We start from the raw sequence: 26,785 nt of genomic DNA, 5'->3' as shown, positions 1-26,785 counted from the left end.
ATCCACTTTACCCACCAGATAGCAGGAGTGTTGACTATCTTAAAATCGAAATTCCAGCTTTGACTACAGAGTCAGTTGCTATTTAGAGTGGTGCTTTCCATAATTTTCAGCAGACTGCATTGCAAAATTACTACACACTAAACAATGTTTTGTTAAAATTGAGCTATTTTTTACTGGTGGTTAAGAGAAGGCTGAACCCCTTATTTGGGTTATTTTAACTCAACATTCTAGGTTAATTTTTTTAACCCAACTTTTGTGTTTAATTGTTTAACCAAAAGAGTTATGCTAAGTCAATGTTGGTTGAGTCATAACCCAGCTATCGGGTTGACTTATTTAAGCCAAAAGCTGATTTATGCTCACTACAATGTTGGGTTATTCTAAACCCAACTATTGGGTTGCGCAATTTAGTGCCCTTTGACCCGATAGTTGGTTAAAAATTATAAAATTTACTGCTGGTATCTCCTACTCCTTTCCCAATTACTGATCTAAATGATGTTAATTCTATTAAAATATACTCAAAAGCAAGATATGAGTGACATTTTTTTTACAAGAATTGTCGTCCCAGTCATCTTAGTAGTTCTATACAGCAGGGGTCGGGAACCTTTTTGGATGAGAGAGCCAAAAAGCCAAATATTTTAAAATATATTTTCGTAAGAGCCATATAATATTTTTTTTAACACTGAACACAACTAAACACGTGCATTTTTAAGTAAGAGCAACATTTCTAGAGTATAATAGGTCTCTTATTCTTTGTAATAACATTGTTATTCTGAAGCTAACTGTGGAGGGAGCGTGGCCTGCGGGCCTGCAGCGACAGGTGCGTAGATGGCCCAGCTGGGCCTTGTTATCTAATCACCTGTCGCTCTGTTATAAGCAGCAGCCAGGAGGAGAGACTGGGTTGGGGCTGGAAAAACTATTGCTGGAAAGCAACTTATTGAAAAATAAAACAATATTGTAACCTTAAACAGGATCTCATGTCGGTGCTTGGGGGTCTGAAGAACCCCCAGGAGGGCAAGCCCCACACTAACCAATAATAAATAACTTCTTACCATTAACGCAACTTCTTGAACAGGTGGATGGATTAAAAATGCATGAGAATGTTTTATATTTTGAACATTATTTTTAACACTGTGATTACCAGCGGAATTATTCTTTACTTATCGTGTTAAGCAACGTCAGCTCAGATTTATCAGAGAGCCAGATGCAGTCATCAAAAGAGCCACATCTGGCTCTAGAACCATAGGTTCCCTACCGCTGCTATACAGCATGTTGAAATATAAAGTACCAAAGATTGTTACACACTAGGTGTGGTGAGATGGTCCACTGCATTATGTCCATGTACAGAAGATGTATGATTGTAAATAATGTTAATAAGACTAATCCATAATAAAATTCCCTTGAAGAAAAAAGTAATTTTTTACTTAAAAAAAAAACCAACAACAAAAAAAAGGTTCATCTTTTTGAAAACCCAGAAATTGAGAACAAATAACACCCTTATAACCCCAAAAAATAGATTTCTCTTCATGAAAATAACTCCAAAATGTAACTCATTAAGTGGGTTATCAAAATAACCCAGCATTTTTTTGTGTGTGTGTGTAACGTCCCATTACTTTCATGTGAGATTCACCCAGAAATTGAGCCATAGGAATCCCTTTCTTACTATATTCTTAACAGTGATGGAGCAGGAAGAGGCTTGGGGAACTTTTGCAGTAAAATGTCATATAAAGCGCCTTTACATGTGAATTATATTTTATATAGCGCTTTTCTCAAGTGACTCAAAGCGCTTTTCATAGTGACACCCAATATCTAAGTTACATTTAAACCAGCGTGGGTGGCACTGGGAGCAGGTGGGTAAAGTGTCTTGCCCAAGGACACAATGGCAGTGACTAGGATGTCACAAGCGGGAATCGAACCTGCAACCCTCAAGTTGCAGGCACGGCCACTCTACCAACCGAGCTATGCCGCCCGAAAGACATTCCACAGGCTGGAGAAAGTCATGGTGCATTTTAAATACACTATATTGCCAAAAGTATTTGGCCACCTGCCTTGACTCACATATGAACTTGAAGTGCCGTTGCATTCCTAAACCATAGGGCTTAATATGACGTCGGATCACCTTTTGCAGATATTACAGCTTCAACTCTTCTGGGAAGGCTGTCCACAAGGTTGCGGAGTGTGTTTATAAGAATTTTTGACCATTCTTCTAAAAGCGCATTGATGTTGGTGGATTAGGCCTGGCTCTCAGTCTTCGTTCTAATTCATCCTGATGGTGTTGTATCAGGTCAGGACTCTGTGCAGGCCAGTCAAGTTCATCCAGACCAGACTCTTGTCTTCCATGTCTTTATGGACCTTGCTTAGTGCACCGGTGCACAATCATGTTTGAAGAGGTAGGGATTCGCTCCAAACTGTTCCCGCGTGGTATTGTCCAACATGTTTTGGTATCCTGGATCATTCAAAGTTCCTTTCACTGGAACTAAGGGGCCAAGGTCAACCCCTGAAAAACAACCTCACACCATAATTCCTCCTGCACCAAATTTCACACTCGGCACAGTGCAGTCTGAAATGTACCGTTCTCCTTGCAACCTCCAAACCCGGACTCGTCCATCAGATTGCCAGATGGAAAAGTGTAATTCAGGGGTGTCAAACTCAAATACAGAGCGGGCCAAAATTTAAAACTGAACAAAGCCGCGGGCCGAGGTTGAACAAATTAACCATTTAATAGGGACCCAAACAAGTTTTGCATTGAATATTGACCAAGTAAGGCTTATATAACTTTATAGTGACATGCAAAATCCAGTTTCAAATAATAATAATTAAAAAATATCAATGGCATATAAAATAAAATAAAAACACAAATTTAATGCCTTTTTTCGGCGGCGGGTTAGAGTTGGTGGTAGCGGGGGTGTATATTGTCGCGTCCCGGAAGAGTTAGGGGTTCTGGGTATTTATGTTGTGTTACAGTGCGGATGTTCTCCCGAAATGTGTTTGTCATTCTTATTTGCTGTGGGTTCACAGTGTGGCGGATATTTGTAACAGTGTTAAAGTTGTTTATACGGCCACCCTCAGTGTGACCTGTATGGCTGTTGACCAAGTATGCCTTGCATACATTCGTGTGTGTGTGTATGAGCCGCATATATTATGTGAGTGGGCCGGCACGCTCTTTTTATGGAAGAAAAGCGGACGTGGCGACATGTAGAGAACGCCAAAAGCAGTGCTTTTACGGCCCGCCCCTAGTATTATTGTCCAAGTGGAAATCGGGAGAAATTCGGGAGGGGCACAGAACTTCGGGAGTCTCCCGGGAAAATTGGGAGGGTTGACGAGTATGAGTATTAGCAGTGAATGCGGTGTTACAGCGGCGGGCCAGCTCTAATGTTGATTTGATATTGCCTCAAGGGCCAAATGAAATTACATGGCGGGCCATATTTGGCCCGCGGGCCAGAGTTTGACACCCATGGTGTAATTCATCACTCCAGAGAGCGCGTCTCCACTGCTCTACAGTCCAGTGGTGACGTACTTCACATCACTTTATCCGACGCATTGTGATGTATGCTTAGATGCAGCTGCACGGCCATGGAAACGCATTCAATGAAGCTCTCTGCGTACTGTACGTGGGCTAATTGGAAAGTCACATGAAGTTTGGGGCTCTGTAGCAACTGACTGTGCAGAAAGTCGGCAACCTCTTTGCACTATGCGCTTCACCAGGGGTGCCCATTACGTCGATCGCGAGCTACCAGTCGACCGCGGGGGGTGTGTCAGTCGATCTCCAGCCAGGCTTTTCAAAAAAATAGACCTAAAAAATAGTGATCATCAATCTTCACCAAGACGTCACTTAAATGACATTCACGGTACCGGAGGGTCTTGTGAGATGACGCTGGCTGCTGCAAGATCATTATTATTAAAATATGACGGAGAGGAAGGCGAGAAACACTTTTTATTTCAACAGACTCTCGCGCCGTACCTTCCGTCAAAACTCTAACGGCCGACTGCACATTTCCTATCTTCACAATAAAAGCCCTGCTTCATGCTGCCTGCGCTAACTAAATACAGAGTCTCGGAAAACTGGCGTGCACAAGCGATCCCTCAGAAAGCTGGCGTGCATATCACTTGTGCACGCCAGCTTTCCGAGACTCTTATTTTGTTAGCGCAGGCAGCATGAAGCAGGGCTTTTATTGTGAAGATAGGAAATGTGCAGTCGGCCTTTAGAGTTTTGACGGAAGGGACGGCGCGAAAGTCTGTTGAAATAAAAAGTGTTTCTCGCCTTCCTCTCTGTCATTTTTTCATAATAATGAACTGGCAGCAGCCAGCGTCATCTCACAAGACCCTCGGGTGCCGTGAATGTCAATCAAGCAAGCTACGGAATTTGCCGCCAATGTTTTTCTTGTAAAGTGTATGGAAGCTGGATGAATTAGATGCCAAAAACCAACCACTTTCATGTGGTATTGTACAGAAAGGACAACTTTTTTTCTCCTCCATTTGAAAATGTGGGCGTTTATCATCATTACTGTCTGATTCCAATCAATGCAAGTCATCAGAATCAGGTAATACACCAACTTATATTCTTGTCTTCGTGAAAGAAAGACATCTATATGTGTTACACATGCTTGTATTATCATTAAACACATTTAACTTGTTTACAAAAATGTCTCTTTCATAAATAAATAAATATAAATGATATATATAAATGAGGTAGATCCCCTCGAGTTAGTCAATTGAAAAGTAGCTCGCCTGCAGAAAAAGTGTGGGCACCCCTGCGCTTCAGCATCCGTTGACCCCTCTCTGTCAGTTTACGTGGCCTACCACTGGGTGGCTGAGTTGCTGTTGTTCCCAAACTCTTCCATTTTCTTATAACAAAGCGATGACATTTCACGACTGGATTTGTTGCACAGGTGGCATTCTATGACAATTCCACGCTGGAAATCACTGATCCTGAGAGCCGCCCGTTTTTTCACAAATGATTGTAGAAACAGTCTCTTGCCTAAAAGCTTTATTTTATACACCTGTGGCCAAGTCATTAGGACACCTGATTCTGGTCATTTGGATGGGTGGCCAAATACTTTTGGCAATATAGTGTATTTCCGCATTGTATTTGTTTTAAAAACAGTTCAAATTCAGCTAGTTTTACATAAGAAAATAATTGGACTCTTACAAAAAATCAAATTATGGCTAAATGGACATACCGTATATTACCAAATAGTAACCTGGGCGTTTATTTCACAATATAATTTTTGGAGACGGGCGTTTAAAAGAAGCAGGCGGTTATTCGCACAAGTCTTTTATTTATTTTTGCACCAGCCTGCACCAGGTCATTATTTGGTTACAATGGTTACTGTCCAGTATTATTTTTTCCTGTATGAAATACTTTACATGTAAAAGCTTTTGTAAACATACAAACAAAAACATGGCAGCAGTGCAACAATTGTCAAATATAATACCAATACTGAAAATAGAGTTTTTAAATAAAGCAGCCTACCGGGAAAAATAAAATTATGGTACCAAGTACTCAAGTATAAAACCCACCATCGAAACAGAACGATAATAGTGTCACTTAAATAAAATAAAGGCTACAGTATTCCAAGTTTTAAATAAAGCAGCATACAGGAAAAATAAAATCATGGTACCAAGTACTCTATAAAACCATCAAAACAAGAATACTGCAGCAAACGCAACCCCAAATGCAACTCAAACCAACTCATCATCTTTCTCCCCCTTCTTCCTCCTCCTCTTCCTCTCCATCACCCCCCTCATCATCATCCTACTCTTCAATCACAAGTTCATTGAGGAACTGCTGTTCCTCATCACTCTCCTCTTCCTGAACCACAGCAGCACCCTGCTGTCTGGCCCTCAACAGCATCTCTCTGCCTGCCTGACATGGCTGTCCCTCCTTGAGGCAGTAAATGAGCTGGTCCTCACTCCCATCAGCTGCCACCGTCAGCCCACACACCTTGTAGGATACCAGAAAGCAACAATCAGCTATGGCTACTGTTTGCAACACACACACACACAGCCAGCCAGCCTACCTTGAATGAGTTGATCAGCGTGTCCCGATCCAGAGCATCCCAGGCTCCCAGGACCGAGTCGACCAGGAGGCAGCGGAGAAAGGGGCTCTCAGGTTCCCTGACTTGGTGTAGGTCTTGTCTTTATCACCAGCCATCCAGTTATCATAGTAGTCACGGAGCTGCGCTTTGAAAGGGCCATTCCACACAACATCGGGGGCCTGCAGGTACTTTGTGCAACCTCCAGATATAACAGCCATTGAAAGGTTGTAGCCCCTTTTGAGCTCTGCCTTCGTGGCCTCGATATGGCATCGGTACGAGTCCCATGCAAGTAACCTTGGTACGAAGTGAATTTTCCCCACTGCCCTCTGGAGCCAATTCTTTGTCAGGTCATCATTAAACCAGCCATTCTTGGTTTACATCACGGACAGCACCTTTAAACACAATGTAAGGCTTCAACTTTGTCCCGTCTGCTTTGGCTGCAAGAGCCACCGTGACGCGTGCCTTCTCGTAGCCGGTGGTTTTGAGGCAGATGGAACGAGCGCCCCTCTCATTGACCGTACTAAAACCAACCATGTCAAACCAGACGGCTGTTTCATCCATGGCGATGATATTCTTGGGTTGGATTTTCTTGGCCTCTATAGAAAACGAGGAAGTTGACAATCTTCTCGACGGGAGCGTCCTTCTGTGCAACAGTTGTTCTCCTCCTGGGGCTAAAGTTGTTCCGACGCAGGAATCGATTGAGCCAGCCACTCGTGTCACTCGCGGTCGCATACAACCCCTTGGCCTTAATGCGGATCATTTTGCGGGACACACGGTGGTTCAGTCCACGAACGTTATGTATCCACTGACACAAATTAGCATCAAACTCCGTCGTTCACTTTCTTCCTACCTCCGCCAGATAAGCGTGCCCGTTTTCCATCCATTGCCGACTGAGATAGTAGTTCTCCCTTTTTTTGTTTCCATTCGCGTACACGTTGTGGGTCAACGTTAAACTGCCTGGCCGCTGCCAAACCAGAATCCTGCTCCGCATACTTCACAACCGCTAGCTTGAACTTTAAGTCAAACTTTCTGTTCTTCTTCCCGCTTAAAGTATTCCCGTCCATCAGTTGTGGTGTGCCGCTATACATGGGCTATTACTAGGAAGAGGCGTTTAATTCACAAAATGGGCGGCTTTTAGAACATGGGCGGTTATTTGCCCAAGGGCGTTTACTTGGATATATACGGCATTTTAATTTTATGTGATTAGTCATCGTTGTGTCATTATGCCATTCCTCCCTTGAGCGCATGTCAAAGCAATACTACTTGTTTCTCCTTTTGGTGAACAAAAAAAAAGAAGAAAATGTACATTCTTGGATGTGTTTGGCAAGTTTCAGTTCCAAAAACGTCTGGGCACCGGCTCTTTTAAGCAGCACAAGCATGGACGGCTGAGGAAGCTGAGCTTTGTTCCCAACGTTTTAGCAATGTTTTCGTGGTTGGATCAAGAACCCTACCTTTGTGTGTATCAGTGCACAGAATACATGACAGTGGTACGGTGTTGTTTGACCTACTTCCTTTATCTTCGCGTCTTGTTGACAATTTTGCAAATAAGCATTTTTGTGACGTTTTCTACTTACAATGTTTTGTATCTTAAGACTGATGTTAAACAGTGATCTGTAAAACTCTTTCATTAAATACTTTCTACGTCCGACCGCCCTTGTTATCTCCTTTCTCATCACTAATCTCAGTGCTATGATCAGGTGCATGTTATTGATAAATGACTTTTTGCATAGTAGAGTTTTAACTTGCACTTACAGATGTAGCGACAAACTGTAGTTACTGACAGTGGTTTTCTGAAGTGTCCTTGAGCCCATGTGGTGATATCCTTCACACATGATGTCACTTTTTCGTGCAGTAACGCCTGCAGTAACGGGTTTACAGTTCAGTGATTTCTCCAGATTCTCTAAACCTTTTGATGATATTACAGACCTTAGATGGTAAAATCCCGGAATTCCTTGCAATAGCTCGTTGAGAAATGTTGTTCTTAAACTGTTGGATAATTTTTGTCACGCATTTGTTCACAAAGGGTTGAACCTCGCCTATAGGTGTAACGGTACACAAAAATGTCGATTCGGTACGTACCTTGGTTTAGAGGTCACGGTTCGGTCAATTTTCGGTACAGTAAGAAAACAACAAAATATAATTTTTTTTGTTATTTATTTACCAAGTTTGTAAACAAAGGCTTAATCCTTTTAACATTGGGAACACTGTAATAATTCTGCCCACGTTAATCAACATTAAACTGCCTCAACTTTTTGCTCGGATTAAATAAAATGACAAAACGTTTCTTCTACATATAAAAAGTGCAACATTAAACAGTTTCGAGTCAACTCATCATGCTTAATTTATTACAACATTTTGGGAAGCCTGTAGTTGATTTTTATCATGTAAATGTTATATTTTTATCAACATGTGATAGCAGGGACCCTGCCATTCAAAATAGGCTGCTACATTACTAATGATTAATGTAACTATAGCTGAAAAAATAGCAATAGGAGAGATTATTCATCCCTGAACACCATGGAGTTCATGTAGGCTTAATGATGCACTTACATTATTATATCGCTAGCATACACACGCACGCACGCACGCACACACACACACACACACGCACACACCCTACAATGAGCTAAAACACACACCGCAAGATGAGCTAACGTTACGCTAAAAGTTCATTAGCCTTCACCTCAAGCCAGGACTGCGAGCGAGCTGAGCTGCAGTTTGTTTCTAGAACGTTGACTCATCATCATCAACTTAGTTGGTTGTCCGCGCCCCATTTACCCAGGGACCCGCTCAGCTTTATGGCGCTGACCACCCGCCAACATTAAACAGTTTCGAGCCAACTCATCATGCTTAAAATATTACAGCATTTGGGAAGCCTGTAGTTGATTTTTATCATGTAAATGTTATATTTTTATCAACATGTGATAGCAGGGTGATTAATGTAACTATAGCTGAAAAAATAGCAATAGGAGAGATTATTCCTCCCTGAACACCATGGAGTTCATGTAGGTATAATAATGCACTTACATTATTATATCGCTAGCATACACACGCACGCACACACACACGCACACACCCTACAATGAGCTAAAACACACACCGCAAGATGAGCTAACGTTACGCTAAAAGTTCATTAGCCTTCACCTCAAGCCAGGACTGCGAGCCAGCTGAGCTGCAGTTTGTTTCTAGAACGTTGACTCATCATCATCAGCCGTTGTCAGTCCACTGCTGGACGAAAGCCTCAGCATGTTTCTGCCATTTGGCGTACTTTTCATGCTGGTTATTAGCCTACACCTTCCACGCTGGGTTGGAAGGGGTATTTTATATCAGAGATCCTTCTCCTAGACTAACTGCCTTACTGTGCTGTTGAACTTAGTCTGTCCTGTTGGTTGTCCGCGCCCCATTTACCCAGGGACCCGCTCAGCTTTATGGCGCTGACCACCCGCCAGTCACAAGAGAAGGTGCAAACGGTTCTTTGTGTGCATTTTATAGACGTTAGTTGGGACTCACTAACCCCACACACAACCTCCCATCTCATGCCTGGATGTAGTTTGTCATACCCGGGACAGAGAACGTTGACTGGGAGGTGTTTATTATAATTTGGGGAGAGTCCGCTGCTCACCTGCTAAAAACCTATCTGCTCGTCGTTGAAGCGCTGACTACATGCGCTCTGAATACCCACTGCTGATTGGCTGTTACCGCTATATATGTAACCAATCAGATGGTTGTGTGGGTGGGACAATGGTCAGTGCTGTGTAGGACACAAAGGCCAAACAGAGCTGAGCAGCTTGTTAAGACTTTAGTTTAGGCGGCTACTTCATATGTTCGTGTGGAAACTCGTTCGGTACACCTCCGAACCGAACCGGAACCCCCGTACCGAAACGGTTCAATACAAATACACATACCGTTACACTCCTACCCTTTCCCCATCCTGGTTTTTGAATGACTGACCATTTCATGCAAGCAGCTTTTATACCCAATCATGGCACTCACCTGTTCCCAATGACCCTCTTCACCTGTGGGATGTTCCAAATAAGTGTTTGATGAGCATTCCTCAACTTTCTCAGTCTTTGTTGCCACTTGTGCCAACTTTTTTGAAACAGGTTGCAGGCATCGAATTCCAAATGAGCTAATATTTGCAAAAAATAACGTTTACCAGTTCGAATGTTAAGTACCTTGTCTCTGCAGTCTAGGATTTGAAAATTATTGTATTCTGTTTTTATTTACGATTTACACAACGTGCCAACTTCAATGATTGTGGGTTTTGTAAAATGTTTTAAATCTTCGCAGCACTTGAGTGTTTTTAAGAATCCACTGCAAACATACGAGTCAAGTTTTTTTTTTAATGATGATTAAAAAAAAAAAGAGGAAATAAAATGGAACCTTGAGGAATACCGCTACAATTAAATCAATTGAACACATGACTGCATCTGAAGTAAACAAGCTACAGCAACATTTTAGTTAAGGGGTGTACAAACTTTTTGACCCATGGGCTGCATTTGGCTGCGATATATTCGGCCGGGGGCCAAAAGCCAAACTGCATGTAAAGTAAGAATACACACACATATATACAGTATACACACATACATACCCTAAACATATATCTGTCAGGTTCAAACATTGATGACATCTATTAAACAAGACAAAAGACAAGGAATCAAACCGAGACAGAGTTAAATTTGGACTCGGATCCGAGGAGAGGCATGGCCACTGTCCACCCTGTACGGTTCTGCACCATGCTCTCACCCAAGATCATTCTCGTGGTTCTTCATTTGATTTTCAACCCCCTCCTTCCCACAGCTGCTTCCTCAAGGAAGTGGGTCGTGACCAGCATTGCCTTCGGTTCCCGAACAGATCAAAGAAAGTCCCATAAAATAGATCACAGAGAATCCCATAAAATAGATCAAAGAGGGTTCGTAAAAATACTTAAAAGAGTTCCTCTGGAAGTTGGGCAGATTCTGCCATCTGTCCGCCTGGAAGTTCCAGCATTCTTTTTGGAAAGCTCCAGCCTTTTTTTCTTCTCGTCAGGAACACAAGGGTGTTATTTGATAATTTACACAGAATTTTTCTGACACTATCTATCTATCTAATAAAATAATAAGCATTGTCACGGCACGGACTCCAACCCTTGTTTCTCCTGCAACTGAGTGTCACAATTCCTCCTTTGCCTGCTCGTTGGGACACGCCCACGCAGCGACAATGCTGCAGGCAATCACGCATCAGCGCACCTGGTCCCAGCGAGAGTAAGCGGCCTCCCTACTGACTACCCCTTTTCCTTCCCCCTTGGGTTCGACGAAAGATACATTCAACACGCACCGACAACATTCATCAAAGGTTTGAATAAACCTTCTAAATCGCAATTCTGCTTTGGTGTCTCCTCCTTACCTTTGCCCAGTATACAACAGACATATAACTAATAATTAATATAATGGAATATTAAGAGCTCCTCTCTGAGCTGCTACCTTACCGTGGTAGAGGAGTTTGTGTGTCCCAATGATCCTAGGAGCTATGTTGTCTGGGGGCTTTCATGCCCCCTGGTATGGTCTCCCAAGACAAACAGGTCCTAGGTGAGTGATCAGACAAAGAGCAGCTCAAAGACTTCTATGGAATTACAACAAAATGAACTCAGATTTCCCTCGCCCGGACGCGGGTCACCGGGGCCCCGCTCTGGAGCCAGGCCCGGAGTTGGGGCACGATGGCGAGCGCCTGGTGGCCGGGCCTGTCCCCATGGGGCCCGGCCGGGCACAGCCCGAAGAGGCAACGTGGGTCATCCCTCCAATGGGCTCACCACTCATAGGAGGGGCCATAGAGGTCGGGTGCATTGTGAGCTGGGCGGCAGCCGAAGGCAGGGCACTTGGCGGTCCGATCCTCGGCTACAGAAGCTAGCTCTTGGGACGTGGAACGTCACCTCACTGGGGGGGAAGGAGCCTGAGCTAGTCCGCGAGGTAGAGAAGTTCCGGCTGGATATAGTCGGACTCACCTCGACGCACAGCCAGGGCTCTGGAACCAGTTCTCTCGAGAGGGACTGGACCCTCTTCCACTCTGGCGTTGCCGGCAGTGAGAGGCGACGGGCTGGGGTGGCAATTCTCATTGCCCCCTGGCTCAAAGCCTGCACGTTTGAGTTCAACCCAGTGGACGAGAGGGTAGCTTCCCTTCGCCTTCGGGTGGGGGGACGGGTCCTGACTGTTGTTTGTGCTTACGCACCAAACAGCAGTTCAGAATACCCACCCTTTTTGGGTACACTCGAGGGAGTACTGGAAAGTGCTCCCCCAGGTGATTCCCTTGTCCTACTGGGGGACTTCAACGCTCATGTTGGCAACGACAGTGAAACCTGGAGAGGCGTGATTGGGAAGAATGGTCGCCCGGATCTAAACCCGAGTGGTGTTTTGTTATTGGACTTTTGTGCTCGTCACGGATTGTCCATAACAAACACCATGTTCAAACATAAGGGTGTCCATATGTGCACTTGGCACCAGGACACCCTAGGCCGCAGTTCCATGATCGACTTTGTAGTTGTGTCATCGGATTTGCGGCCTTATGTTTTGGACACTCGGGTGAAGAGAGGGGCGGAGCTTTCTACCGATCACCACCTGGTGGTGAGTTGGCTGCGATGGTGGGGGAGGATGCCGGACAGACCTGGCAGGCCCAAACGCATTGTGAGGGTCTGCTGGGAACGTCTGGCAGAGGCTCCTGTCAGAGAGAGTTTCAATTCACGCCTCCGGGAGAACTTTGAACATGTCACGAGGGAGGTGCGGGACATTGAGTCCGAGTGGACCATGTTCCGAACCTCTATTGTCAAGGCGGCTGATTGGAGCTGTGGCCGCAAGGTTGTTGGTGCCTGTCGTGGCGGTAATCCCAGAACCCGTTGGTGGACACCAGCAGTGAGGGATGCCGTCAAGCTGAAGAAGGAGTCCTATCGGGTTCTTTTGGCTCATATGACTCCGGAGGCAGTGGACGGGTACCGACGGGCCAAGCGGTGTGCAGCTTTAGCGGTCGCGGAGGCAAAAACTCGGACATGGGAAGAGTTCGGGGAAGCCATGGAAAACGACTTCCGGACGGCTTCGAAGCGATTCTGGACCACCATACGCCGCCTCAGGAAGGGGAAGCAGTGCACTATCAACACCGTGTATGGTGCGGATGGTGTTCTGCTGACTTCGACTGTGGATGTTGTGGATCGGTGGAGGGAATACTTCGAAGACCTCCTCAATCCCACCAACACGTCTTCCTTTGAGGAAGCGGTGCCTGGGGAAGCTGCAGTGGACTCTCCTATTTCTGGGGCTGAGGTCGCTGAGGTAGTTAAAAAGCTCCTCGGCGGCAAGGCCCCGGGGGTGGATGAGATCCGCCCGGAGTTCCTTAAGGCTCTGGATGCTGTGGGGCTGTCTTGGTTGACAAGACTCTGCAGCATCGCGTGGACATCGGGGGCGGTACCTCTGGATTGGCAGACCGGGGTGGTGGTCCCTCTCTTTAAGAAGGGGGACCGGAGGGTGTGTTCCAACTATCGTGGGATCACACTCCTCAGCCTTCCCGGTAAGGTTTATTCAGGTGTACTGGAGAGGAGGCTTCGCCGGATAGTCGAACCTCGGATTCAGGAGGAACAGTGTGGTTTCCGTCCTGGTCGTGGAACTGTGGACCAGCTCTATACTCTCGGCAGAGTTCTTGAGGGTGCATGGGAGTTTGCCCAACCAGTCCACATGTGCTTTGTGGACTTGGAGAAGGCATTCGACCGTGTCCCTCGGGGAGTCCTGTGGGGAGTGCTCAGAGAGTATGGGGTATCGGACTGTCTTATTGTGGCAGTCCGCTCCCTGTACGATCAGTGTCAGAGCTTGGTCCGCATTGCTGGTAGTAAGTCGGACACGTTTCCAGTGAGGGTTGGACTCCGCCAAGGCTGTCCTTTGTCACCGATTCTGTTCATAACTTTTATGGACAGAATTTCTAGGCGCAGCCAAGGCGTTGAGGGGATCCGGTTTGGTGGCCACGGGATTAGGTCTCTGCTTTTTGCAGATGATGTAGTCCTGATGGCTTCATCTGACCGGGATCTTCAGCTCTCACTGGATCGGTTCGCAGCCGAGTGTGAAGCGACCGGAATGAGAATCAGCACCTCCAAGTCCGAGTCCATGGTTCTCGCCCGGAAAAGGGTGGAGTGCCATCTCCGGGTTGGGGAGGAGACCCGGCCCCAAGTGGAGGAGTTCAAGTACCTAGGAGTCTTGTTCACGAGTGGGGGAAGAGTGGATCGTGAGATCGACAGGCGGATCGGTGCGGCGTCTTCAGTAATGCGGACGTTGTATCGATCCGTTGTGGTGAAGAAGGAGCTGAGCCGGAAGGCAAAGCTCTCAATTTACCGGTCGATCTACGTTCCCATCCTCACCTATGGTCATGAGCTTTGGGTCATGACCGAAAGGATAAGATCACGGGTACAAGCGGCCGAAATGAGTTTCCTCCGCCGGGTGGCGGGGCTCTCCCTTAGAGATAGGGTGAGAAGCTCTGCCATCCGGGAGGAACTCAAAGTAAAGCCACTGCTCCTTCACATCGAGAGGAGCCAGATGAGGTGGTTCGGGCATCTGGTCAGGATGCCACCCGAACGCCTCCCTAGGGAGGTGTTTAGGGCACGTCCAGCTAGTAGGAGGCCACGGGGAAGACCCAGGACACGTTGGGAAGACTATGTCTCCCGGCTGGCCTGGGAACGCCTCGGGATCCCCCGGGAAGAGCTAGACGAAGTGGCTGGAGATAGGGAAGTCTGGGCTTCCCTGCTTAGGCTGCTGCCCCCGCGACCCGACCTCGGATAAGCAGAAGATGATGGATGGATGGATGGAATATTAAGAGTATATGAAAGTTAGGCTCCTTACTACCTTGATTACTTAAAGTTTTGTAATCAATCAGAAATATCAAGCAGCTAAACTGCGTTATCCAAGGATAAGAGTGGAGGGAGCATTTTTCCCATCATTTAAATGGGTGTAATTTTTAATTATGTGTCGCGGTTGGATGTTTTTTTTTATATAATATCCACAAAGTTCAGTGACTGTGTGTTGACTATTTGTGTTAGTTTATTAGTGTCATGAGTGGGAAAGGTTGTTTGGATTAGGTGATATATATAAGTCTATGCTGTCATAATGTGCATTTATTGTCATTAATTAGAATTACAATTGATGTTCCTTAGATTATGGTACATTTTCAGAAGTTTAAGTGACAGTTTTTAAAAATTGCTCTATAAGGTTTATGTTTTAATTTTCACACACACACTAGGTGTGTATGACCCATCCCCTCGTTCCACCCCCTGGGATGTGAAGGGAACAGTGAGCAGCAGCAGTGGCCGCGCTCGGGAATCAAACCACTCGAGTGGTCAGGTGACCCTTCTGAAGAAAACTGCTGATGACAGTGGAAACATGTCAGGTAAAAATCTATCCATCGAATATACCGGAAATATGGTCTGATTGCAAGAACATTTGAAAAAGTTATTAAAAGTACTAGAAGAAGAACAAGTTGACTTTATATGCTTAGTTGAGTTTCATTGTATCCATTAAACCAGGGGTAGGGAACCTATGGTTCTAGAGCCAGATGTGGCTCTTTTGTTGACTGCATCTGGCTCTCGGATAAATCTTAGCAACGCGATAAGTAATGAATAATTCCACTTGTCATTACAGTGTTAAAAATAACGCTCAAAATATAAAAAATTCTCATGCATTTTGAATCCATCCATCCGTTTCTACCGCACCTGTTCGAGAAGTTGCGTTAATGGTAAAAAGTTATGTATTTATTATTGCTTAGTGTTGGGCTTGCCCTCCTGGGGGTTCTTCAGACCCCCAAGCACCGACATGAGAGCCTGTTTCAGGGGTTACAATATTGTTTTATTTTTCGATAAGTCTCTCAGTTGCTTTGTAGCAATTGTCTTTTCCTCTTTCGTTCTCGCTCGCGCTCTGGCTCCGGCCCCAACCCCGTCTCTCCTCCTGGCTGCTGCTAATAACAGAGCGACAGGTGATTAGATAACAAGGCAAAGGTGGGCCATCTACGCACCTGTCGCTGATTTCGAGGCCGATCCTGGCAATGCCCCGCTTCGCTGCAGGCCCGCAGGCCACGCCCCCTCCACAGTTAGCTTCAGATTAACAATGTTATTACAAAGAATAAGAGACCTATTATGCTCTAGAAATGTTGGTCTTACTTAAAAATGCACACATTTAGTTGTTCAGTGTTGAAAAAAAAATGTATATGGCTGTTACGGAAATACATTTTAAAATATTTGGATTCTTGGCTCTCTCAACCAAAAAGGTTCCCGACCCCTGTGTTAAACCATACCCAATTGTATTTAAAATTTGCAAAGTATGTGAAAACACTGTTAAAACATCACAAAATGCCACAAATTCAGTCAGCCATTTTGACTATTACGCCCTGAATACCTTTGGCTATCTTCGGAGATTGACCATATCATCAGATCGGTATGCAATACGCAAAAATTTGAAAGAGATGCGCTGTTTATCATACACGATCCTTAAAGGCCTACTGAAAGCCACTACTACCGACCACGCAGTCTGATAGTTTATATATCAATGATGAAATGTTAACATTGCAACACATGCCAATACGGCTTTTTTAGTTTACTGAATTGCAATTTTAAATTTGGCGCAAAGTATCCTGTTGAAAACGTCGCGGTACGATGACGCGTATGATGACGCCTGCGCGTGACTTCACGGATTGTAGCGGACATTTTGATCCAGCATCGATCGCAGCTATAAGTGGTTTGCTTTAATGGCATAAATACACAGTATTCTGGACATCTGTGTTGCTGAATCTTTTAAAATTTGTTCAATTAATAATGGAGACGTCAAAGAAGAAAGATGTAGGTGTTTGTGTTGCCTTTAGCAACACAAACACAGACGGTGTTTTCTTGTTTACATTCGACTCTTACCGTGGATATTAGCGGAGAGTTTGCGTCGTTCCTTCTGCAGCTGTGGACTCTCTTGCCACCGGCCGCCACCAACCGTCGGATGCTTACACCGTGGAGAGGAAAGAAAAAAAAAATCTTAGGTTGGCTACCTTGCTTCGTCGGGAAACGTGGCTTCCCTCGGAGACACTGGCGGTCACCACACCCGTAGCCATACCCCTCCGACTTTCAGGTACGACTATATAATCTCACTAAATCACTAGTAACACAATAAGCAGATAAGGGATTTTCCAGAATTATCCTAGTAAATGTGTTTAATAACATCTGAATCGCTCCCACTGCCCGAATCTTTTTTTTTTTTTTTTTTCCCTAGTCCTTCACTCTCACTTTCCTCATCCACGAATCTTTCATCCTCGCTCAAATTAATGGGGAAATCGTCGCTTACTCGGTCCAAATCGCTCTCGCTGCTGGTGGTCAATTAATAATGGAGACGTCAAAGAAGAAAGATGTAGGTGGGAAGCGGTGTATTGCAGTTGCCTTTAGCAACACAAACACAGCCGGAGATTTCTTGTTTACATTCGGCTCTTACCGTAGATATGAGTGGAGAGTTTGCGTCGTTCCTCCTGCAGCTGTGGACTCTCTTGCCTCCTCCCACCGGCCGCCACCAACCGTCGGATGTTTACACCGTGGAGGGAAAAAAAAAAAAAATCTTAGCTTGGCTGCCTTGCCTCGTCGAGAAACGTGGCTGTCACCACACCCCTCCGACTTTCAGGTACGACCATATAATCTCACTAAACCACTAGTAACACAATAAGCAGATAAGGGATTTTCCAGAAGTATCCTAATAAATGTGTCTAATAACATCTGAATCGCTCCCACTGCCCTCATCTTTTTGTTTTGTTTTTTTCCCTAGTCCTTCACTCTCACTTTCCTCATCCACAAATCTTTCATCCTCGCTCAAATTAATGGGGAAATCGTCGCCTACTCGGTCCAAATCGCTCTCGCTGCTGGTGGTCAATTAATAATGGAGATTTCAAAGAAGAAAGATGTAGGTGGGAAGCGGTGTATTGCAGCTGCCTTTAGCAACACAAACACAGCCGGTGTTTTCTTGTTTACATTCGGCTCTTACCGTAGATATGAGCGGAGAGTTTGCGTCGTTCCTCCTGCAGCTGTGGACTCTCTTGCCTCCTCCCACCGGCTGCCACCAACCGTCGGATGCTTACACCGTGGAGGGAAAAAGAAAAAAAAAAAAATCTTAGCTTGGCTGCCTTGCCTCGTCGAGAAACGTGGCTTCCCTCGGAGACACTGGCGGTCACCACACCCTTCCGACTTTCAGGTACGACCATATAATCTCACTAAACCACTAGTAACACAATAAGCAGATAAGGGATTTTCCAGAATTATCCTAGTAAATGTGTCTAATATCATCTGAATCGCTCCCACTGCCCTAATCTTTTTGTTTTGTTTTTTTTCTTCGTCCTTCTCTCTCATTTTCCTCATCCATGAATCATTCATCGTGCTCAAATTAATGGGGAAATTGTCCCTCTTCTTCTCCTCCCTACCTCGGACAGTTGAGATAACATATTTTTATGGCTTCATTCCGACATTCCAAATTCAAGGTCTATGTAAAAGGCTCACACTTTAGCTGTTCTAAAATCTGACTAGGAAATAAAAAGACAACCAAATCCAACAACAACCGTGGCCACACCCCTCCGTTTTTCAGGTACTATTTAATCTCACTAAAACACTAGCAACACAATAGGCAGATAAGCGATTTTCCAGAATTATGCTAGTAAATGTGTCTAATAACACCTGAGTCGCTCCCACTGCAATCGCCTTTTTTTTTTCTCTAGTCCTTCACTCTAAATTTCCTCATCCACAAATATTTCATCCTTGCTCAAATCAATGGGGAAATCGTCGCTTATTCGGTCCGAATCGCTCTCGCTGCTGCTGGCCATGATTGTAAACGATATTCGGATGTGAGGAGCTCCACAACCCGTGATGTCACGCGCACATCGTCTGCTACTTCTGGTACAGGCAAGGCTTTTTTATTAGCGACCAAAAGTTGCGAACTTTATCGTCGATGTTCTCTACTAAATCCTTTCAGCAAAAATATGGCAATATCGCAAAATGATCAAGCACGACACATAGAATGGACCTTGGTTCTTTTATGACACATAAGCTGGTTTTAAATCAATCAGAGACAGAGGTTGCTCATTTTGATATTTTATATCCAAAGCACCTTGGGAGATCAATCTAGATACAACATTTCAAATGCACGGTCCAAATTGATCTAATCCTAAAATGGCAGTGTCTCCCTCCTCACTCACTCTCACCCGCCCCTCTTCTTCTCCTCCCTACCTCGGACAGTTGAGATAACAGATTGTTATGGCTTCATTCCCACATTCCAAATTCAAGGTCTATGTAAAAGGCTCACACTTTAGCTGTTCTAAAATCTGACTAGGAAATAAAAAGACAACCAAATCCAACAACACCGTAGCCACACCCCTCCGTTTTTCAGGTACTATTCAATCTCACTAAAACACTAGCAACACAATAGGCAGATAAGGGATTTTCCAGAATTATCCTAATAAATGTGTCTAATAACAACTGACTCGCTCCCACTGCAATCGCCTTTTTATTTTTCTAGTCCTTCACTCTAAATTTCCTCATCCACAAATCTTTCATCCTCGCTCAAATTAATGGGGAAATTGTCACTTTCTCGGTCCGAATAACTCTGGCTGCTGATGGCTATGATTGTAAACAATGTGATGATGCCTTACAACCCGTGACATCACGCGCACATCGTCTGCTACTTCCGGTAAAGGCAAGGCGTTTTTATTAGCGACCAAATGTTGCAAACTTTATCGTGGATGTTCTCTACTAAATCCTTTCAGCAAAAATATGGCAATATCGCGAAATGATCAAGTATGACACATAAAATGGACCTGTTAGCCCCGTTTAAATAAGAAAATCTCATTTCAGTAGGCCTTTAAGTAAGATAAGAACACATATGCTTGGCTTTTTTTATGCGTTTGAAAACGTAAATAAATAGCCAACAATTGATTAAACAGATCGAGGGTGCTGTGTTGCGCGATTATACTCCCTCTAAAAACATCCAGGAACTGCAAACTATATTCCATTTACATGACGTGACCTTAGAATTCACCAAATATGAGTAATAATGTTATAATAAGCGCCAATGCAGACTGACTATTTTAGCGGTGCAGTGAGCAAATGCTAACTCACGCTATTGTTTCTGCTTTGACTCAAACTTGCAAAAAGTAAATTCTCGATTATAATTCATGCGTCTCTCACCTGGTAGTAGACAAATGTGGTCATAGTCTGACAGGCTGGTCGACAATTAACCCCACAGGTGCTTCCTCCAGGAACTTTATTTTTAACCCTTTGTGAGGATTGTGATTGAATCTTCATCTAAACGCGATTATGTGAGCGTCCCGTCAGTCTGCATCCCAGCGAGAGTGTAAATATTACATTAAGTATTTGTTTGTTTTCTGGTTTGCCATTGTTAGTTTGTATGTTTAGCACCCAGCAATGCAGGTGTCTCAATGAATGCATCCATCACTCGGCTTCTAAAACATTTGTGCTCATCCTCTTTGTGTTCGGGCTCAAAAATATTAGGATCTGGATCATCATTTTTCCAAAAATAGTAGTAGTTGTTGGCTCTCACAAAGTTTGCTTGATTGATGTTGATAGGGGAGGGTGCTGTGATTCCTTCGATCACTTGACTGGCTTCCTCATTATCCCTCAAAATGGCTCAGGAATCTTCATAGATTGATACTATTCTGATCATATCTATCATTTTTGGAAGTCATTTGGTGTCATAAATCAGATATACATGATAATAGTATCAATATAGAGGCAACTTGTTTTTCACCTCTACTGCTACTTTAAGATAAAGTTGGAAGCTACCATCGGACTAGATTCCTTCAAGCATAACTCCTAAACCAAACATGCAATATATCTAATAATGCCTGTATTAATGTATCGTTGTGATTTTTACTAGAAACATGTGCTTTTGTAAGGTTTGCAAACACAGACATTTTTTTTCTACTCAATATGACCATACTTGCCAACCTTGAGACCTACAATTTCGGGAGGTTAGGGGTGGGGGGCGTGGTCAGGGATGGGGCGGGGGTGTGGTTGGAGGTGTGGTCGGGGCGCGGTGGGGAGGGGGCGTGGTTAAGAAGGGAGGAGCATATTTACATCTACAATTCACCAACTCGAGTATTTCAAATATATGAAATACCTGACTTTCAATGAATTCTATATATATATATATATATATTTCTTTTATTATATATATATAAATAAAATAAATATTTGAATTTCAGACAGCATCTATCAAATACACATTAATAAAAACACAGTTGTTCTACTAACTGTTCTGTGCTTGCTGGTTACTAAAAAAACAACAACAACACTTACCTTTCACTATTTGAGTAACCTTTATTCTGCCTTTTGCGTACTGGCGAGAGTCACTTGCCGTCAGGTGCGCAACACCACGTAAATCATCGGCCAATCAAAAGGCAACCCCATAACGCTATAGCCAACATTCACCAGGAGATGGCGACAGACAACATAGATCACTCTATTACAGATGGCTGTAACTTTCTCGTTCTTCTGCTTTGTCTCCTTGTGTTTGCAGTTTTTTTAAATTAAAATCTGTAGATGTTGTAACGTGATTGGGCAGGCAAGCTGTTTATATAGTGGGAAAGCGGACGTGAAAACAGGCTGTCCGCACTCAGGTCCGCACAAAGCTGGAGAGGGCGTGGCCTCCAGCTCTGCTGATTTCGGGAGATTTTGGGGAGAAAATTTATTCCGGGAGGTGTTCGGGAGAGGCGCTGAATTTTGGGAGTCTCCTGGAAAATCCGGGATGGTTGGCAAATATGAATATGACACTAATTTTCTTAGAAGCCTGATACAATGCGATTGAAGCACCAAAAATAATGTTTCAATCATAACTCCTAAACCTAACATGCAATACGTCTAATAATGTTTGTATTAATGTTTCTGTGGAGGGGGGCGAGGTTGGCGCGTCTGCTTCGAAATGAGGTGTGTAAGGACCTGCCTTGAAGCACGGCTGGCAGGTGATTGGATTACCCAGCTGGGAATGATCATCCGTGCTTATCAGCAGCGGCTGGGGCCAAAAGACACAAGTTCAGTTGGAGTTAGAGCAAGACGCACACGTGCACGAAACCACGGTGAGAGGCATAGATGGAGAGCCAGAAAAGAGTATTTCTTGAGACATGTGCTTTTGTAAGGTTTGCAAGCACAAGAGTAAGTGTTTTTACTCAATATGATAGTAACGTTTTTAGAATCCTGAGATGTGAAAAAAGCAATACAAAATGTATTCAAGCATAACTCCTAAACCAAACATGCAATATGTCTAATAATGCCTGCAATAATGTATATGGCTCACCTGCACTGGCTTCCTGTGCACTTAAGATGTGACTTTAAGGTTTTACTACTTACGTATAAAATACTACACGGTCTAGCTCCATCCTATCTTGCCGATTGTATTGTACCATATGTCCCGGCAAGAAATCTGCGTTCAAAGGACTCCGGCTTGTTAGTGATTCCCAAAGCCCAAAAAAAGTCTGCGGGCTATAGAGCGTTTTCCGTTCGGGCTCCAGTACTCTGGAATGCCCTCCCGGTAACAGTTCGAGATGCCACCTCAGTAGAAGCATTTAAGTCTCACCTTAAAACTCATTTGTATACTCTAGCCTTTAAATAGACTCCCTTTTTAGACCAGTTGATCTGCCGTTTCTTTTCTTTTTCTTCTATGTCCCACTCTCCCTTGTGGAGGGGGTCCGGTCCGATCCGGTGGCCATGTACTGCTAGCCTGTGTATCGGCTGGGGACATCTCTGCGCTGCTGATCCGCCTCCGCTTGGGATGGTTTCCTGCTGGCTCCGCTGTGAACGGGACTCTCGCTGCTGTGTTGGATCCGCTTTGGACTGGACTCTCGCGACTGTGTTGGATCCATTGTGGATTGAACTTTCACAGTATCATGTTAGACCCGCTCGACATCCATTGCTTTCCTCCTCTCTAAGGTTCTCATAGTCATCATTGTCACCGACGTCCCACTGGGTGTGAGTTTTCCTTGCCCTTATGTGGGCCTACCGAGGATGTCGTGGTGGTTTGTGCAGCCCTTTGAGACACTAGTGATTTAGGGCTATATAAGTAAACATTGATTGATTGATTGATTTGTGAGTTTTACTTGACACATGCTTTTTTTAAGGTTTGCAAACACAAAAATGTGTTTTTTACTCAATATGACAGTAATGTTCCTAGAATCCTGAGATAATGCGATTGAACCAATAAAACATTTATTCAATCATAACTTCGAATTCAAACATGTGATATGTCTAATAATGCCTGTATTAATGTATATTTGTGAGTTGTACTAGGTAGTTGTGCTTTTGCAATGTTTGCAAACACATTGAGTTTTTTACTCAATATGACAACAATAATCTTAGAATTCTGATAAAATCCGATTAAAGAAATAAAAAAATAATTCATGCATAATTACTAAACCAGACATGTAATGTCTAATAATGCCTGTATTAAGCTATAGTTGTGAGTTTTACTAAAGACATGTACTTTTTTAAGGTTTGCAAACACAAAAATGAGTTTTTTAGTCAATATGACTTGTGTTCTTAAAGGGGAACATTATCACCAGACCTATGTAAGCGTCAATATATACCTTGATGGTGCAGGAAAAAGACCATATATTTTTCTAACCGATTTCCGAACTCTAAATGGGTGAATTTTGGCGAATTAAACGCCTTTCTGTTTATCGCTCTGGAGGCGATGACGTCAGAATGTGACGTCGCCGAGGTAATAAAGCCGCCATTTTCCTTTTCAACACATTGTAAACATTGGGTCTCAGCTCTGTTATTTTCCGTTTTTTCGACTATTTTTTGGAACCTTGGAGACATCATGCCTCGTCGGTGTGTTGTCGGAGGGTGTAACAACACTAACAGGGAGGGATTCAAGTTGCACCACTGGCCCGAAGATGCCTGCCGCCAGACCCCCATCGAATGTACCAAAGTGGCTCCACATTTGACTGGCGATGACAGACATGGCACAGAGATGTATGGATAACCTGCAGATGCATTTGCAAAGATAAAGTCAACGAAATCACAAAGGTGAGTTTTGTTGATGTTGTTGACTTATGTGCTAATCAGACATATTTGGTCGCGGCATGACTGCCAGCTAATCGATGCTAACATGCTACGCTAATCAACGCTAACATGCTATTTACTGGCGGTGCTGAAGCAGACATGGCACAGAAATGTATGGATAACCTGCAGATGCATTTGCAACGATAGTCAACGAAATCACAAAGGTGAGTTTTGTTGATGTTGACTGCCGGCTAATCGATGCTAACATGCTATGCTAATCGATGCTAACATGCTATTTACCGGCGGGGCTAAAACAGACATGGCACAGAGATGTATGAATAACCTGGAGATGCATTTGCAACTATATTACGTTTCCTTCCACCCACATTTAATGCGAAACAAACACTTTCCAATCGACGGATTTAAGTTGCTCCAGTGTCAAAAGATGCGAAAGTCCTGATTGTTTGGTCCGCACATTTTACCGGCGATGCTAACGCAGCTATTCGGCCATGCTATGGCTATGAATAGCGTCAATAGCTATTCGCTCAATAGTTTCACTTTCTTCTTCAATACTTTCATACTCCAACCATCTGTTTCAATACATGCGTAATCTGTTGAATCGCTTAAGTCACTGAAATCCGCGTTTGAATCCGAGCTAATGTCGCTATATCTTGCTGTGGTATTCCCATTGTTTGTTTACATTGGCAGCACTGTATGACGTCACAGGGAAATGGATAGTGGCATCGCAAATAGCGAAAATAAGGCACTTTAAACTTTGTTTAGGGATATTCCGAGACCGGTAAAATTCTGAAAAAAACTTCAAAAAATACAAGCCACTGGGAACTGATTTTTATTGTTTTCAACCCTTTTGAAATTGTGATAATGTTCCCCTTTATAACCCGGAGAAAATGTGTTTGAATCAATAGAAAATGTGTTACAATCCTAACTCCGAAACCAAACATGCAATACGTCTAATAATGTATGTATCAATATAATTCTACAAGTTTTACTACAGTCATATGTTTTTGTAAGGTTTGCAAACACAAAATAGTGTTTTTTACTCAATGTGACAGTAATGATGGGGCGGTTTAGCTCGGTTGGTAGAGCGGCCGTGCCAGCAACTTGAGGGTTGCAGGTTCGATCCTAGTCGCTGCCTTTGTGTCCTTGGGCAAGACACTTTACCCACCTGCTCCAGTGCCACCCCACACTGGTTTGAATGTAATTTTCGATATTGGGTTTCACTATGTAAAGCGCTTTGAGTCACTAGAGAAAAAGCGCTATATAAATATAATTCACTTCACTTCACTAATGTTCTTAGAATCCTAAAACAAGGTGTTTGAAGCAAAAATAAAAAATAAAAATAAAAGTTTCAATCAAACTCCTAAACCTATCATGCAACATGTCTAATAATGCCTGTAATAATGTAATTACGAGTTCTACTAGCTCAGGGGTCGGGAACCCTGTTAGAGTTGTTACACCCTCCGAAAAAAACACACCGTCGAGGCATGATGTCTCCAAGGTTCCAGAAAATAGTCGAAAAAACGGAAAATAACAGAGCTGAGACCCGGTGTTTGCATGTTGGAAAAAATTAAAATGGCGCCTTTCTTACCTCGGTGACGTCACGTACTGACGTCATCGCTCCGAGAGCCATAAACAGAAAGGCGTTTATTGGCCAAAATTCACCCATTTAGAGTTCGGAAATCGGTCAAAAAAATATATGGTCTTTTTTCTGCAACATCAAGGTATATATTGACGCTTACATAGGTCTGGTGATAATGTTCCCCTTTAAATCATTTTACGCCTGTCGGCATTGCAATGTTTGGACTCAGAAGCAGCCCCCTCTTTCTTCCCGGGGCGGCAACAACATGGCCTGCCTGTTACTGAAAATAGCCCAGAGGGGCTACAGGAGAATGTGGTTTTGCACAGTGCTGGGAAAAACACCCGATGTGGTTGAGCTAATCCACAGGGATTGTGACATTGGCCGTCTTGTTGCGAGCCCACGGATGTCTCCCTCCAAGAGACTACTTTCCTAAAAGGACAAACTCAGGAGTTGAACTGAATAATAAGGTAAAGTCCCTTCTTTTGTCTTTTTGCAAACATTTCTTCCCTGACTGGAATATTCAATCAAATATTGACACTCCAAGGTGGACCACAGAGAAAAAGTACTGATTTCTAGCAGGGATCAAATACCATGCGTGCGCTTTTTTATTGCATGACTTTGTGACTTCATTAAGTCCAGCAGCTAGTGCCTTCCTTGTGTTTAGGTTTACCACAATGGAGCTGTTTCTAATAGATTAGTTTTCTTCTGATGTTATTATCACATATGCCATGAAAATGTTTATTATTGGGGTTTGTAAAAAGAATATAGTGGGATTCCATGAATTGATTAACGTGGACCTCGACTTAAACAAGTTGAAAAACGTATTCGGGTGTTACCATTTAGTGGTCAATTGTACGGAATATGTACTGAACTGTGCAATCTACTAATAAAAGTATCAATCAATCAATCAAATTCAGCCAGGGGACCCAAAGCAAATCCAGTCACTGGCCACCCGTAGTAGGTTTTGTCACACCTATGGATCATGTTTTGTTTTGTCATGTAATGTTTTTTGATTTAGGACATTCAGTCACGTTTTGCACTTCCTGGTTTTGTTTGCTTCCATGCCAACTCATTAGTTTTCACCTGTCACGTCCCTGTTCTCAGCCTCACACCTGTTTTTCACTAATG

General features: G+C 43.8%; 2 protein-coding genes across 3 annotated transcripts in view; both read left to right on the top strand.

The window, feature by feature from the left end:
• The window catches only part of LOC133544877 (receptor-interacting serine/threonine-protein kinase 2-like), a 90,077-nt gene extending 74,677 nt beyond the window's left edge, over positions 1-15,400 (top strand). Inside the window, exon 13 of the mRNA XM_061890101.1 lies at positions 15,276-15,400. The gene's annotated coding sequence lies outside the window, so the exon portion shown is untranslated. The remainder of the gene's footprint in view (positions 1-15,275) is intronic.
• A 10,533-nt stretch (positions 15,401-25,933) lies between these two features.
• Positions 25,934-26,785, top strand: part of LOC133545014 (Y+L amino acid transporter 2-like) — a 51,588-nt gene continuing 50,736 nt past the window's right edge. For both annotated transcript variants that reach the window (XM_061890304.1, XM_061890303.1), the window contains exon 1: positions 25,934-26,124. The gene's annotated coding sequence lies outside the window, so the exon portion shown is untranslated. The remainder of the gene's footprint in view (positions 26,125-26,785) is intronic.

Source organism: Nerophis ophidion, linkage group LG28 (genome assembly GCF_033978795.1).
Source record: "Nerophis ophidion isolate RoL-2023_Sa linkage group LG28, RoL_Noph_v1.0, whole genome shotgun sequence".
NCBI classification, from domain to species: domain Eukaryota; kingdom Metazoa; phylum Chordata; class Actinopteri; order Syngnathiformes; family Syngnathidae; genus Nerophis; species Nerophis ophidion.
Note: the sequence above shows the minus strand (reverse complement) of the source record. Positions and strands in the feature narration are given on the sequence as shown.